The sequence below is a fragment of the Lepisosteus oculatus genome, chromosome 21 (assembly GCF_040954835.1).
Source record: "Lepisosteus oculatus isolate fLepOcu1 chromosome 21, fLepOcu1.hap2, whole genome shotgun sequence".
In the NCBI taxonomy this organism is placed as follows: Eukaryota; Metazoa; Chordata; class Actinopteri; order Semionotiformes; family Lepisosteidae; genus Lepisosteus; species Lepisosteus oculatus.
The window spans coordinates 11,150,017-11,163,845 of NC_090716.1; the positions used below are offsets into that span (position 1 = coordinate 11,150,017).

General features: G+C 40.1%; 1 long non-coding RNA gene across 1 annotated transcript in view; it reads right to left on the reverse strand.

Moving 5' to 3' along the window:
• Positions 1-13,829, reverse strand: part of LOC107075811 (uncharacterized) — a 96,307-nt gene that overhangs the window by 16,663 nt on the left and 65,815 nt on the right. The window contains exon 4 of the long non-coding RNA XR_001477328.2: positions 13,621-13,721. This is a non-coding gene — a long non-coding RNA (uncharacterized lncRNA). The remainder of the gene's footprint in view (positions 1-13,620; positions 13,722-13,829) is intronic.

Sequence of the window (13,829 nt, forward strand, 5' to 3'; positions counted from 1 at the left end):
AGAGGTCTAATCAACACTGTCCAAAATCTGTTTGTAAGACATGGTTAATTAATCACATCTGAAGCAAGAAAAAGATGGAACAGCAACTGAGAGAAAATTAAATCGATAGACAGAAATATTCAGTGTTGGCAATGGACCCTCAATCCTCAACTACTAAAACTCAGAGTCAAAATATTGACAATTTTATGACAGCCAACCAGACCACTGCTGAATTTCTCTCTCGCCTGAGTGAGACTGGTTTGTCTTTCCATGCTGGTAGGTTTAATGAAAGGAAGATGGGGGATATGAAGTGTGGAGTGGGGACAGATGTCTGGTGCTCTCTTAATTTGTACTTTGTGCTGTACTGTTGCCTTTTTTCCCCCCTTTCCAGAACTCTTGACCTCGGACCACCTCACTGGCTCCTCGCCACCAGCCATCAGCCTCGATTCACTCTATCCTCCCAGCCAAGAGACAAAGCAGAGCCATCCAAGCACAATCCAGCTGCACCACAATTCTCCTCTGTTCAGTTGACAACGGGTGGAACGTCTCAGCACCAGCACGTGTTTATGGCAGTCTACAGAACAGGTAAGGCACATTCACTTTCAGTGGCAGCTGACGTGAGTGTGTACTACTCATATGCTTCAGTATTATCTTGTAAAAGGGTTACAAGTCGAGTGCACCTGTCCTTCCAGCGCTTAATCACTTTTATTCAGGACTACTTTAACATTTTAACAGAATAAGAGCATAAGAGAGGTCACAGATATGTGGACTTTCTGCTTACTTGCATATAGACTTCACTTGTCAAACTCTCTGCTCCTCTGATGTTGGTCTCTATTATGTTCTCTCAACAAGACTATGAATTATGGGTAATGGAGTCACTTCCTGCTGCACACTTCCCCATAAAATCAGATATCCTGAGTTTTGTATATCTTTTCTTCAACCTCACATGTTCAAATTGACATTCCTACAGATTTTGTATTTCATATAGATGAAGTTCGTCTCATTATTTCTTCTTGGTGTTTATTTTCCAGTGCTTTAAGATATTATTTAATTAAGGATGCTTTATAAAATAAGCTTAATTACTGTTGACAGGCAAAACATTTTAGTATAGTGACTATTTGTAACAAGCTACCACATATGATCTCTTCTTTACTCTACTCAAGTGAGCAAAGAATGAGCAGATACTGAAAAATATTAGACAAGGTGAAGTTGAGTCCCAGCCCCATCCAGGCTAATGAGAAATAAAGTTTGAGTCGTAATGCTTATCACAGATTCCAAGTATAGGCCGTGTGATGTGTTTCACATCATTAAAGAAACATTCCTGTTTTAGTAATACCGAGAGACAAGACTGTCTTATTACAATACTAAGTCCTCATATACCACCATCATTCCATAATAGTCTCTCATCACTTGAACTTATTCCTCCCTGAAAACATTCATTAAAAATTATGAAATAAAAAAGATCTGTAAGTCTCAGAAATAACACATTCTGTAAAAAGATCTTTACATGTTCCAGTACGCCCAAAAATATGGGCTGTTTTTTGACCAGCTGGGCTCCTGAAAGTCTACATTGTCTTGGTGTGGAAGGAAATCATTTATTTGTTAATTTTAACTGGTTAGTTTATTTGGATTTTAGTTCCATCTATAAAACAAATGAACCAATTCCACATGGGGACAAAGATGTCCTGAAAATTGTCAGTTGCTTCATCAACGAGCTGCTACACAATTCAACAACATATACTACTAATTTGCTCATTTGCTGTGACTCCTTTGTAACCATTTCATTGAAAATGAAGGTTACTGATCCATCCTGGAGGAATTTTCTGCCCCCCCCCCCCAACCTGACAAAAAGCTCACAGAACCTGTCGGTTCTCGAGTCATCTCTTTTTAAAACAGAAAAGGGAACAGCAGATGGCGCTCTCCTATTTTGAAATCCCTGTCCATCGCCACAAGCCCAGGTGGATAAAGGAGCAAAGGAAACATCAAAATGAACAATGTTTTTCCAAAGCCACAAAGCTGTTTTGACTCATGTCAGAATTATAATTATAGCATGCAGGAACCTAAACAGCCTAACCTAAAACCTAAAAATCAACAGCCGTGGGTCCAGGTCAGTTAGTCACTCTGGTTGTGCACACAGTGGACACACTGAATGTGGTGCTGGCTCGTTCTCTTCTCACTCAGGCCGCTGGGCAGAGGCACAAAATCAACGATAATGAATTATTAGAGCCCTGTAGACATTAGACATAAGAGAATACGTAAAAGGGCAAAATTAAGGAAAAAGTATAGCTAAATTAATTAAGGTCTATAAAAGCATAAAAGACTGAAATTTATGTATTTCATTTATGTAATTTATGTAATTCAGTACCAGAAAAACAGACACCAGGCAGTCGTAATATGTGTGTATGCTGATTTGTTATTTCTTTGCTTTGTTGGAAATTGCTAACCAAAATGGGAATTGATAAACTAGAAAGCCAAAGCAATGTTTAACGATCTCCAATTCCAGACTAAAAAAATGTTTTCCACAACACAATAACCAACTGAATAAAAGGACACATACAAAAATGGAAGCTCACACATGAATAAAAATGAAATGGCACCAGCTAAATTTGTAGGATAAGAACAGCCACTTGACCAGGCCCTCACATTGCCAGAATGTATTATTGCAGCTTTACATCCTTCCATCAGAATGATTTCTGAGCATGGATACGACCAAGGGAAACCGACAGTTTTGAAATCGAGAGGATCTTGAGATGAAGCAACACAAAATTATGATCTGATCGCACAAACTGCATAAAGGGAATACCTGTCTATCTGACAAGTCTGAGAAAACAGCAGGGAAGAACCACGATTAAATACCGCAGGAGTCCCTTCAAGTGCACTAGCCTTCGGAATGTACAGTATTTCCCATGAGGAGGGCAAAGCACACACAATGGGATAAGATGAGAGTCAGCACAGCCTTGCTGATGATGTGGAAGCCATATTGACTAACGTACTGTACATATGCCGGGTGAACGCTCTGTCTCCAGACAGTACTGTTGCTGGGCGCGCGTGTGCCTAGAATCCCAAACGGTTCAGGATTTTCTCTGGACTTAACAGTCTCATATCCCCAGCAGCTTTCCCGGCTCAATGTGTAGGATGTGAATTGTAAAGAATCAGTTCCACATTGGAATCACTGGCCGATTTAAGTGGCAAAAGAAACTGCTGAATTCCCGCTGCTTTTATACGTAACAACGAAAGAAAGACAAAGCAGGAAAGAATCATTTCACCCACAGCTATGAGGCAATCGTAGAAGAGGGTGTACACCACCTCCTTGCTTTGAGACAGGAAGGTACTGCGACAAGCTCTTAAATCACAAGTTCAGGGCTTGTTTAGTATTAAATAAATTCAAGTAAATACAGAACGGTGCGGTCCCAATGTCTGGAGTACAGGTTGTACACATACAGTTTATGTGCACTAAGAATAAAAAATCCTCTGATGTCTATTATTGTAACCTTGCTGCCACTGCATGTCTGGTTAGAAAGAGTTTCAATATGTCTAACTGGAAATACTGCTACTTGCACAGGCATTTCCAAGGCTGCAAATGGTCACTGTTCTCAACCAGCTGTGATTGTGTTCTGAGTCATCTAAGTAGGAACTATTCCATTTATCATTGCTTTCAATCCAATTTTCTGTGCCTTTAACAAACAAATTGCATTGCAGAATAAAAGGGAAAGTTAGTGGCTTCTGTGGGTTGCAGCCTCTGGACTGCTAATGGAGGGAGTTAACAGCAATGTGTATTTCAGCTATTAAATTTACCTGAACTGTCATTAAGTTCTTGTACATGTAACTATACTGTTAATGAGATCCATTTTTCCATGCCTGAATTTCAACCTGCCAAAAGCTGAGTGATGCCAAACAACACTGGGAATATGCAATTCCTTTTTCAGCTGGTAATCTTCCATTGTGTCAGATTCCACCCAAACTATTTTTTGAAAGGGGGAAACTCCAGCAAGCACCAGAAAAGACATTCACCTGAGTCCTCATCCTCAAATACCTCATTTCTAATAAAAAAGGACCACAATCCTCTAATCCCAAACTGTCTTAAGTCAGACAGGCCTGTGAAAGGGGCTCTTACCTTTCACCAAACACAAGGAACTGGTCACATATGCCCAAGTGAGCAATGGCCATACATCATTCAGCACTCCAACTTCCCTGTGCATTCTGATCGTATTAAATATCTGCTGTGGATTTATTGGGTGGAAAACCACAGGGCTTCACAAACCCTTCAGCCTTACAATGCTCCTGGAGCAGAAGGTCAAGCAGGCATCTGGGAGCCATGTTCACTGTCACCTTTCTCCCGTCTCTCCTGTCCCTTATGCCCTCTGAAGAGTCTCGGAAATGCAGAGGTATGATAAACACAGAAAGGAGGCAGGAAGTGTGCTGTAACTGGGGAAACTAAACCAAACTGACAAAAACAAAAACTCCAGCTCAGCAACAGGGAAATATTTGTGGTTTATATTTGTCCATTATTCTGTTGTCTGTATTTGCCACAGAAAAAAACAGAAGCTATGACAACATTCTGCATTTTTTAAAATGGTGAAGAGGGCAGTATTTTAAATTATTTTTTTAATGACAAATAATAGTTTCCGTCTTTTTTCTTTCTAGGGGATTAAATTCCAAGTTTATGACCACCAAAAAAAACCTACAAAAATATGTGCCTGGAGAAGTTTCTTTTCTATCCAGAAGGCTCAGACATTTAAGAATAGCAAGATTTGGTAGAGACATTTGTTCTTCGTTGTTAAAGTTACATTCTGTTGTCTGAATTCTGTTTTCTTTTTAGTTAGATTGACCTGATGTATAATACGGTTATAGAGAATCTTAACTCAGAATAAGTTATCTTTGGGGACTAATATTACTGTATGTTGAAAAGTACTCCCAAGGAAGATACTTTTAGTACATAAAACCCTTTTTTGTTAACTTTTACTTATTTCTTTCTGTAGCACCTTGTTAGTGTCCTGAGCATGGTGTACGGGTTTAAATCTCAGCGGGACCTGCCCTTGGGTTTGACTGCCTGTATCCTACCTCGGGTCCTTCAGATCTTTCTGTGCTGTTCCAGTTTCCATGCCTGCAATTATTCCTTGAGTTGGAAAAACATTATACAGTTCTTGTGGCTGACATTTCATGTCACGTGAGGCCTCACTCAAAGCCATCTGGTCCACTATCACTGTCCAAGATCAGCACATCGGTACCCTGGAACACTCCGTGTGCAGTGCCAGGGAGCATCTTACACTCACTTGGCAGTGACTTATGCGACTCTTGTGGCTGACAACAAGACTATGAAGCAGAAACTACCAGACTTTGAAGAACACAGCAAAATATAAACCTCTGTATTATTGATCTGATAAAATATATATACAACATTTTCCTAGAGTAAGGTGCTTTCTTCACCCCCAGAATTACTGTAGGTTGGTCTTGCCCTAGCCCATGATCGATTTCCTCCATATGTACTTGTTCTTTGGGCTGAGAGGAGAATTGGGTCCTTCAATATTTCAGAGACAGAGAATTTTCATTTTCCCAGGCTCCAGCATGGAAACCACCCAATCCCAAGTAGAAATTAAAGATATTGAAGCCAAACTGTATAGCCACAGGAGTAAATAGAGTCTGCATCTTCTGGTCAAGTTGTGTATTTCTTTTCTAGACCTGTACCAGCATTGCTGGATTCTGAATCCTATTTTTTTTATCTTAAACACTTCATTTTCCCCATGCCATTCCAGCAATCTCTGGAACTCTGTCTGCTGATTGATGTTGGGGAACCAACCTGCCTTATGCAGCATTGTTGGCCGACATCTAATATTAATGAGCTGGAAGTGCCTGCCCTCCCTCTGAAACACTCTGGGTCAGAGATATAATGAAGTTTCTTCAATGTCAAATCAGTTTTTACACTTGGCGAGTCTGGTCATAAATTCCAAAGGGCATGACAGTCTTTTCCTCACAATTTTGAGATCACGATGCTACCAGCCTGTTCATATGTGTCATTCGAGATGTTAGGAATTTCTCCTCATCTGTATTTTTTGGTCAATATTAAAGTTTATCACTTTTTTTTTTGCTTTTGAGAAGGGAATTAATATGAAGAATGAAGGGATTCTCAAGCAGTAGAGATGGAATATGGGGTGGCTGGGGCAAAGAGGAAGGCAATAGGATTGTAGAAAAGTGAGGAGGCTGGGAGAGAGGGAAGGAAGAGTGGTGGAAGATTAAAGTAAGGAAAGTGACTTTTTTGTATTCAATAAAAAATAAACTAAAATCAGAGTGAAACAATCGAGTCTTACATAGTTTGAAAAGGCCTTGAGTTCTGCTTTTATTCACATCTGAATGATCAGAACATTGGTCAGGTAGAACAGCAAAAAAATATTTAATTTCTCTTGCAAAAGCTTAGCTGGGATATTTTATTTTATTAAGGCTGGTTACTGAGGCACAAGGTACTGTTGGTTATCTTAAACATCTGTTTATCCAATAACTACAGCTGACATCTAGCTCAGCCATGCAGTGGGCTGGGTAATCTGTGAGGATAATTACCACAGTAATCTATCAATATATACATATAAATGCATGCTGTGTACGTCTGCAAGTCGGAGCTCTGTGGTTGGGAGTCCAAACAGCCTGACTCTCTTTTTAATTGTTTGCGTTTATGGGAATTTAAAACTCAGTGCCCATATGGGGTGTACTAACTGAGAGAGCAAAGATCCATTTGGTGCCAAGATTTAAATCAAAGGAAGAAAAATTCTTTTCCCCAGGAGGGAAGTGAGAGTTTTTTTTAAGGGCCAAAGAGGCCCTCCGTGGAGTTTCTTTGACAGGAGGAAGAAGCGGTCTCGGAGAGAAAGCCATCCTGCAGTGTCTGCTCACCAGCTGCCCCGAGCAAAACTGTCTTTTGCACTTTGTGTTCTGGTTCAGCAACTCCATACGTCCTACAAAATCTCACACATCTTTCTGACAGCCACTTCAATCTATTAAAAACATATTCCAGGACCCAACTCTCAGATCCTGCTCTAGTCCTCTGTGTGCTCTTTTCCAATAGATCTTTCAGTCATTAAAGTTACTAGAGATTATTTCTCAGATTTACAACAAACACAAAATTGTAGCCATGCAGAATGTGACACGCAACAAGTCAAAATGTAGAAATCCATTTAATTGTCAACAGCATGGTGTCCCTTGGAGGTAATACAGACTAATTTCTGCTTGAGAGATCCTTGTTTAGAGCAATGCCTACTCTAAAGAATACAATTTCTGTTTGTTTTCATCCAGAATTATGAGTTAGTCTGGAGTGATCAAAGACGTTTGTGACCCTTTCCCAAAAGATTAGCCTTTTCAGATATTTGATGTGATGAGCCGATGTGAGTCTTATCACAATACATGCAGTGAGCAGGTGGAAAGAGCCAATTATTTACATTACATGTGGTAAACTGGGATACTATGGATAAAGTGTATTTTTTTTTTATTAAAGCTGACCACTGAATTGTAAAGGTGTCATTTTACACATGTATGTATCCAATAGCTGTAAAGTTAAGAATTCAGGAAATTCAGGAATAGCCCACGTCCCCCCACGTGTTTCCATAAAACATTTACTTAATGTGGGAATCTGTGGCAAAACAAAAATCAGAGAAACTGTGATTCAAAACATATTATATCATTGTATTATGACCGAATGCTCCCAAACCTTCATAATGTCACAGTGGAACACTTCAAACTGGGACCTCTCAGTAAAGTCAGGGAGATGCCTTGTTCTAGTACTGTATAAGTTGGACAGATCCTTGTACTGATGTGTTTGAATGCCCATTCTGGATCCACAAATAAACTAAAATGTCAGTGATGGAGTTTTATGGCATCATCTCAATGGTGACATGACTTTGAGAAATAATGAAATTTCTAGGCAATCTGAGTAAATCTCAGAGACAAAGTCATGTGCAGTGAAAGCAACAACAGCACGAACACTAGAGATACAGTATATTCAATAGTGTGGTAGATTAATGAAAGGGTGATCTTGCACACTTTCATAGTTCTTGGATGTAGATGTTCTTGCATTCCTGACCCCAGTGAGAAAAAGACTATAGATTCAAATGAGAACAAAATGTACTGGATCACGTGAAAGTGGTCCTGTCACATGAATGCAAGGAAGGATGGTAGAATAAGGCCCATCGGTGAACAATATTTACACAAGTTTCCAGTGGGGAACTTTCTGCTTCCAGAGCCATCAACCAAATAGTTTCCATAAGTCATAAATGTAAGATGGTAAATTAAAACTGAAAACTCAATTAAACAGTGGCTCCTTGTGAAAGCAACTGAAATTGCCACTGTGGAACACATGGCAGGCTCCCTCTCGCTGGTGCTGTAACCTTAAGAAACTCTATAATTAGCCAACAGCTTGTTGACACGCTCCGGAGCACATGCCGAATCAACACACTTTCTCTGTCGTTAAGTGCTGGGGGAGGTATTGAAATGGCTTGAAGATGTTGTGGTTGTAGAAAAAAAAAATAATAAATAAATGAACAGTCTCCTGTGTCAAAGCTTTCTCTTTCAAGCTTAACCAGAACAGAGATAAGCAACTGCCTAAAGTGCATAGCACTAAAGCCTAAGAGGAGGCCACTAGTTAAACTTGGTACAAAGTTTTGAAAATTCACAGCATGGGTAGAATTGACTTTATTGACATGAATGGAAAACAATGATTTGCTATTCAATAATAATTGTAATAAAAACAAATTATCTAGCAGGTGCATTCATCCGGAACAGTTGGCAGAGAGCAGAGGGAGAACTACATGCATTATCAAAGGGTGGCTCAGGTTCACTTAAAACAGAACTTCAGCTTCATGCCCTTATGCACTTTACCCAAAGAAAAGAGTAAGAGAAGCTTCACTTGACTCGACCCCTGGATTTCTCATCAAGAGCCTCTTGGAAACCAACCCTTCTCACTCATAACAACCATAGCACACCTGAGCTCCATAGTGGACAATTTATTTGTTTGATTAACCATTTAGTTGCATGCTTATCTTTACTTATGTGATGGAGTTTATGGGATGCCTTGTTCATTAAGGCACCTTCTACACTCCAGCTTAGAAGTCTAATTGCTCTGCTGCTCAAACCCTACTGCATTCCATCCACACTGTGAACTAGCTGTATCCACTGTTGTCTTAATTTCTTCATTTAATTTCCACTCCTTCCATAGTGGAACTGTACAGACAGTAACTGATTGAGATGGGGTTTTAGAGGTCGTTCTTTGGGAAGAAAGAGACTGGATGCTTGAGTACAGATTACTCATGAAGCACCCTATCTTTCTTATTTCCTCTCTTCACTGCTGGGTGAAGTCCCTTCTCTTTGAAAGGACCTCTAAGTGGTAGAAAACACTAAGCAGATGCCTCGGTCTATAACTCACAGCACGCTGGACCTGCTGTCATCCATCTTCTTGCAATTGCAGTGAAAGTCAGGTTTTTCAATTCATCACCTAGCCCATCACTGTACCTCCGCCTGCAAGAGTTGAGGTGCTCTTTAACACCAACCAAACAAAGCAAAATATAAAAACCAGCTTTTAACAAAAATTGAAGGAAAGGACCTTAATGTTAGATAGTGCATTTCACAAAGCATTGAGGGATATTTCTGGCATGAGAAGAAAGTTTCTGCTTTTGTCTAAGCACTTGAGAAGGAAAAATAGATAAATAATGTTAATTGGAAAGGAAGTGTGACCTCTGACCCTCAGTTCCCATTCTTGTATTGCATGACTAAATCTGGTTTTGAAATATAGCCACTTGAACCCCAGACCTCAGGCATTATTTCATCAGCTCTGGGAGGTCACTGCTGACCTGCATCAGTCGAGATGGAGAATCAGCACTATGTGATCTTATCTACCGCTATGAAACGTGAGCTTCTACGGCACCAAATTCGAACACTGCAAGGCACCGTGAAGGCAATATGGGGGAATTAAGATACATTCCTGGCTGGAGATAGGAAACGCATTGGGTGTAACTTTCTAATATTCTGGGGACATGCCAGGAATATTTACTCCTACAGAGGTCTTCAGTCCTCAAGGGGCAGTTTTCATTCCATGAAACATTTATTTGAACTATTTACTAAACTGGTCACAGACATCCTTCACAAAAGTAATTAAAAAGATAAGTAGGTGAGCAGCAGCAAATTTCTTTCCAACAGAAATAGTTTGAACAGGGACACCTGCTTGAGAACGGAACAAGCTTCAGACGGTTTGGTCAAAATAACATACTACTTCTTCTACTTCTACTACTAATTCCTTACACTTACAGTATATAGTGCTTTTCTGGACACTCCAATTAAACTGCCTTACTGGTAATGGGGACTCCTCTCCACCACCACCAGTGGATGATGCGCCGGCAGCCAAGTGCGCCAGTGCACTCCCTATACATCTGCTATACTGGGGAGGAGAGCAGAGTGATGATGCCAGGTCAGAGATAGGGAGTATTATCCACAGGTCAAAATACCCATAGACCTGGGAATAACATTTGATTGTGTGATGGGTTGATCCCACACAGATCGACTTTATGTTTCAACAGAACCTGAGTATATCATTCTAATCATTGCTTTCTAGGTATGGTTTTTCCACAAACGACTTTTAAAAGACGATCTTAAGGCCGTTTAATTCTCTGCATGGATTCATCTTAGAATATGTTCACATCTTCCATGACATTTCACAATAAATTGCAATAGATGATGGAAAGGTTTATACTCCTCTTGCTACATTAATCAAAAATGAGACCTACAGTGTACACTGTACATATAAATAAACTGTATATTCTTACCCAGCACTGGAATGGTGCGAATAAGGAATGCCCTATATTTTGTGACATTTAAAGGCAGAACGTTCACCGATTTGACAGGTATTTATTGCTTTGTTCATTACGTGTGCCCAGCAGAATGTTTTTGCTTCTTAACAAATTGTCATTCTGGAAACATTCCGTCTGCAATTGTGCTCTGTTTTATCTAGAATGGTCAACTGCCTTTATGCTTTGTCCCATTAGGAATCGTTGACTGCGTCTTCACGTGCTGGCTCACAGCAACGATCCCCACACCCAGCTGTTCCTCTTTCGACAGGCTGCTAGGTCAGCAGGAGCACACAGGTGTTGGGAGTCTAATGCAGGACACATGCCTCCTCGCGTGTGACGTAGCCGTGGATCTGCAGGTGCCCAGAAAGGAACAGCGGCTGCTGTTTCTGCCGGGAGCCCAGAGAGCCTGATTATGTGCCACCATTTGAGTATTCCAGTCACAGTCGGCTAGTTACACGACCCAGGCTTGAACTCACAACGCCCACATCCCAGAGCCCCATCTGCGCAAGAACTAGGCTTCTCTACGCTAGGCCATGAACGTGAATCACAAGAGCCCTTGTGATTTATGGCTTTTAAAGTATAATGTATTTGTTGCGATCGTGTTATCCAGGGGAAATTAACATACGATATTGAGGAGGGGGAGACGTGGTGGTGTGGGTCAGCACCCATGTCGGCAGAAGAGGTTAAATTAATCAATGATGCAACTTTGCCATTAAAAATAAATCTGTTTTGATCACATCAATGGCTTTTACATGTGTCTCTGGCTGTAATTCATTCTCCCTCTTAAATTATCACCATATGTACAGAACTGCTTTTGTTCAGGCTGCAGCTGACCTGAATGCAATGTGTAAGTGTTCCTCCCACAGGCCCTCTTCACAGCAGATAAAAACAAAGGTTTGAAAATGCTGCATTGGCTCTTTGACCGGCTTACCTAACCTTCGACTGTTTGAAAGTGTTTTTCTAAGGTATCCAGCCCTGGCTGATGATACTCCACGGAGAGGGAAACGAGCACAGAGCAACAGAGCAGGTACAGGGCGCAAACGCACCACAACGGAAAACAGGCCAGGGATCTAAACATGCAAACATGCAAGGTTTTCGAGCTGGGACTCCACACTTCTGTGTAAGTTTAACATAAGACAAAGGCAATACAGTGCTGCCCTGTTATTACACATGACCTGTTAAAAGCGTGGAATCCATAGTAATGTGATCATGTAATACCTCCCAGGTCCCACATAATGCAGTTTCAATTGTGTGTTCTGGATATACAGCTTGAAGCACAGCAGATATACAGTTTGAAACAAAACAAAGTCGTGGGAGGAGAGAGGATAGGTTAAAATCAAGCAACAGCAGTTTCAAAGGATAAGAAGCAAAAGCATTACACATTTTATATAGTGTTGTGTGGATGGCTAAAAGACAAAGAAAAACTAAAACATTTTCTTGGTAGGGCTGACTCTAAATATGGTTGATTCTGAATGAAAAAAATTAGTTTGCGATAAATACAATCAATTATTTGCATCATTTTTGTGGTACCATTAACAGGGATTACTAGTCTGTGGTACTATACTGTGGGTACTTGTAGAGAAAGTTAACAAGTTAGGATTTTAACCTATTTTAAAGTGAGCATGGGATGGAATTGAAAGTTTTCAGCAAATGCAAGAAATGCATCAACAAAGATGCAAATCCACACATTTTTGATGCAACAAAGTGTGAGAAAAACAGTTAAAATAGATTTTAATGTACTGCTGTTTTTACATTAAATCTACATTAAGTGCATTAAATTCAAACTGTGACACATTATCAAAATGTGCATGCCCTGCATATTGACTCTAATGTCTAAAATACACTATTCATTATTTTTACAAAACAATATATAAACATGCCTTGATTATTTATTTGCTTTTCCAAACATTACCCCAAATATACAATTTAAATAAAATAAGTAGCATAAGTTTAGTTCCTCTATTTCTGGAATTAAAGCTTCTATTATATATGTATATGAATTCAAAATACTGTAGAAACAAAATCTGTTTTTTCTAATATTTGGAAAAGGCCATTCGGGATATTTTTAATGACATAGTCTAGTTGGGACACTTGTCTGGCATTATAAAGTGTCGTATGAATATTTGCTTTATATCAGCAAGTGGCCAAGGATAAAAGGGAAAACAGAAATGTGGAATGGTCTTTCAATAAAGAGGCCATTGAGGGCTGTGTCTGTCATGTTATAAAAAACCACCAACACACTGTTCCTGTGTTCTCAGCTGCCAGAAATGTCTTCTAAAACATATCCTGAAAAGTCCCTTAGCATCATCCCTGGGCTATCGCCTGACACTGTTCAACAGCCAGCAACCTCATGATTTCTGATGGCTTCCTGCCTGTTCGCACCTGATCTCCCACAGAAGGGAAGTGTGAGGAGAGTTGGTCTCTTCTGGAAAGCACAGGCTGTCTCCGGGGTGTAGGAATCATTCAGGGTGAGCACAACCTAAAAATCTAAGCACTGGACCACACTGAACCTACTCCCAGCCTTGTGGATCCTCTGCTTTCTTTAAACCTCAGACTGGAAGACAGTGGACAGGGGCTGTGATTGTCCTGGGTTTGGTTGGAATTCTTCAATGTATCAGACTTTAAAATCTGTTTTGCAGGAAAGTTAGTTGGCATTTTTTGCTCTGATCTAATTGAAATAAATTGGGTGTGATTCGTGCATGGCTTATACTATGAATCTTTGTCCCACAAAGGAATTTTTTATACAGTATGTTCACATTTGTAAACTGTAAACGCTTACCTAACGTAACAGGCCTTCACATTCTATATTTTTCTTTCTGCTTACCAGCACAATGACAAGATGGGAGATGGTGTCGAAACCAAATAGAAAAAGATTTTGGTTTCTCCTGAGTCTTGTTCCTTGTACCCATCTCAAAGGTCATTATTCTGCCGTGGAAGAAAAGGTGAAATCATTTTCCAAGTATCCTGAAAGCATAAATGGAGCTCTCCAAAAAAGTGTAATGTTTGTCGCCAGGGGTATTTAGAGTACAGGGA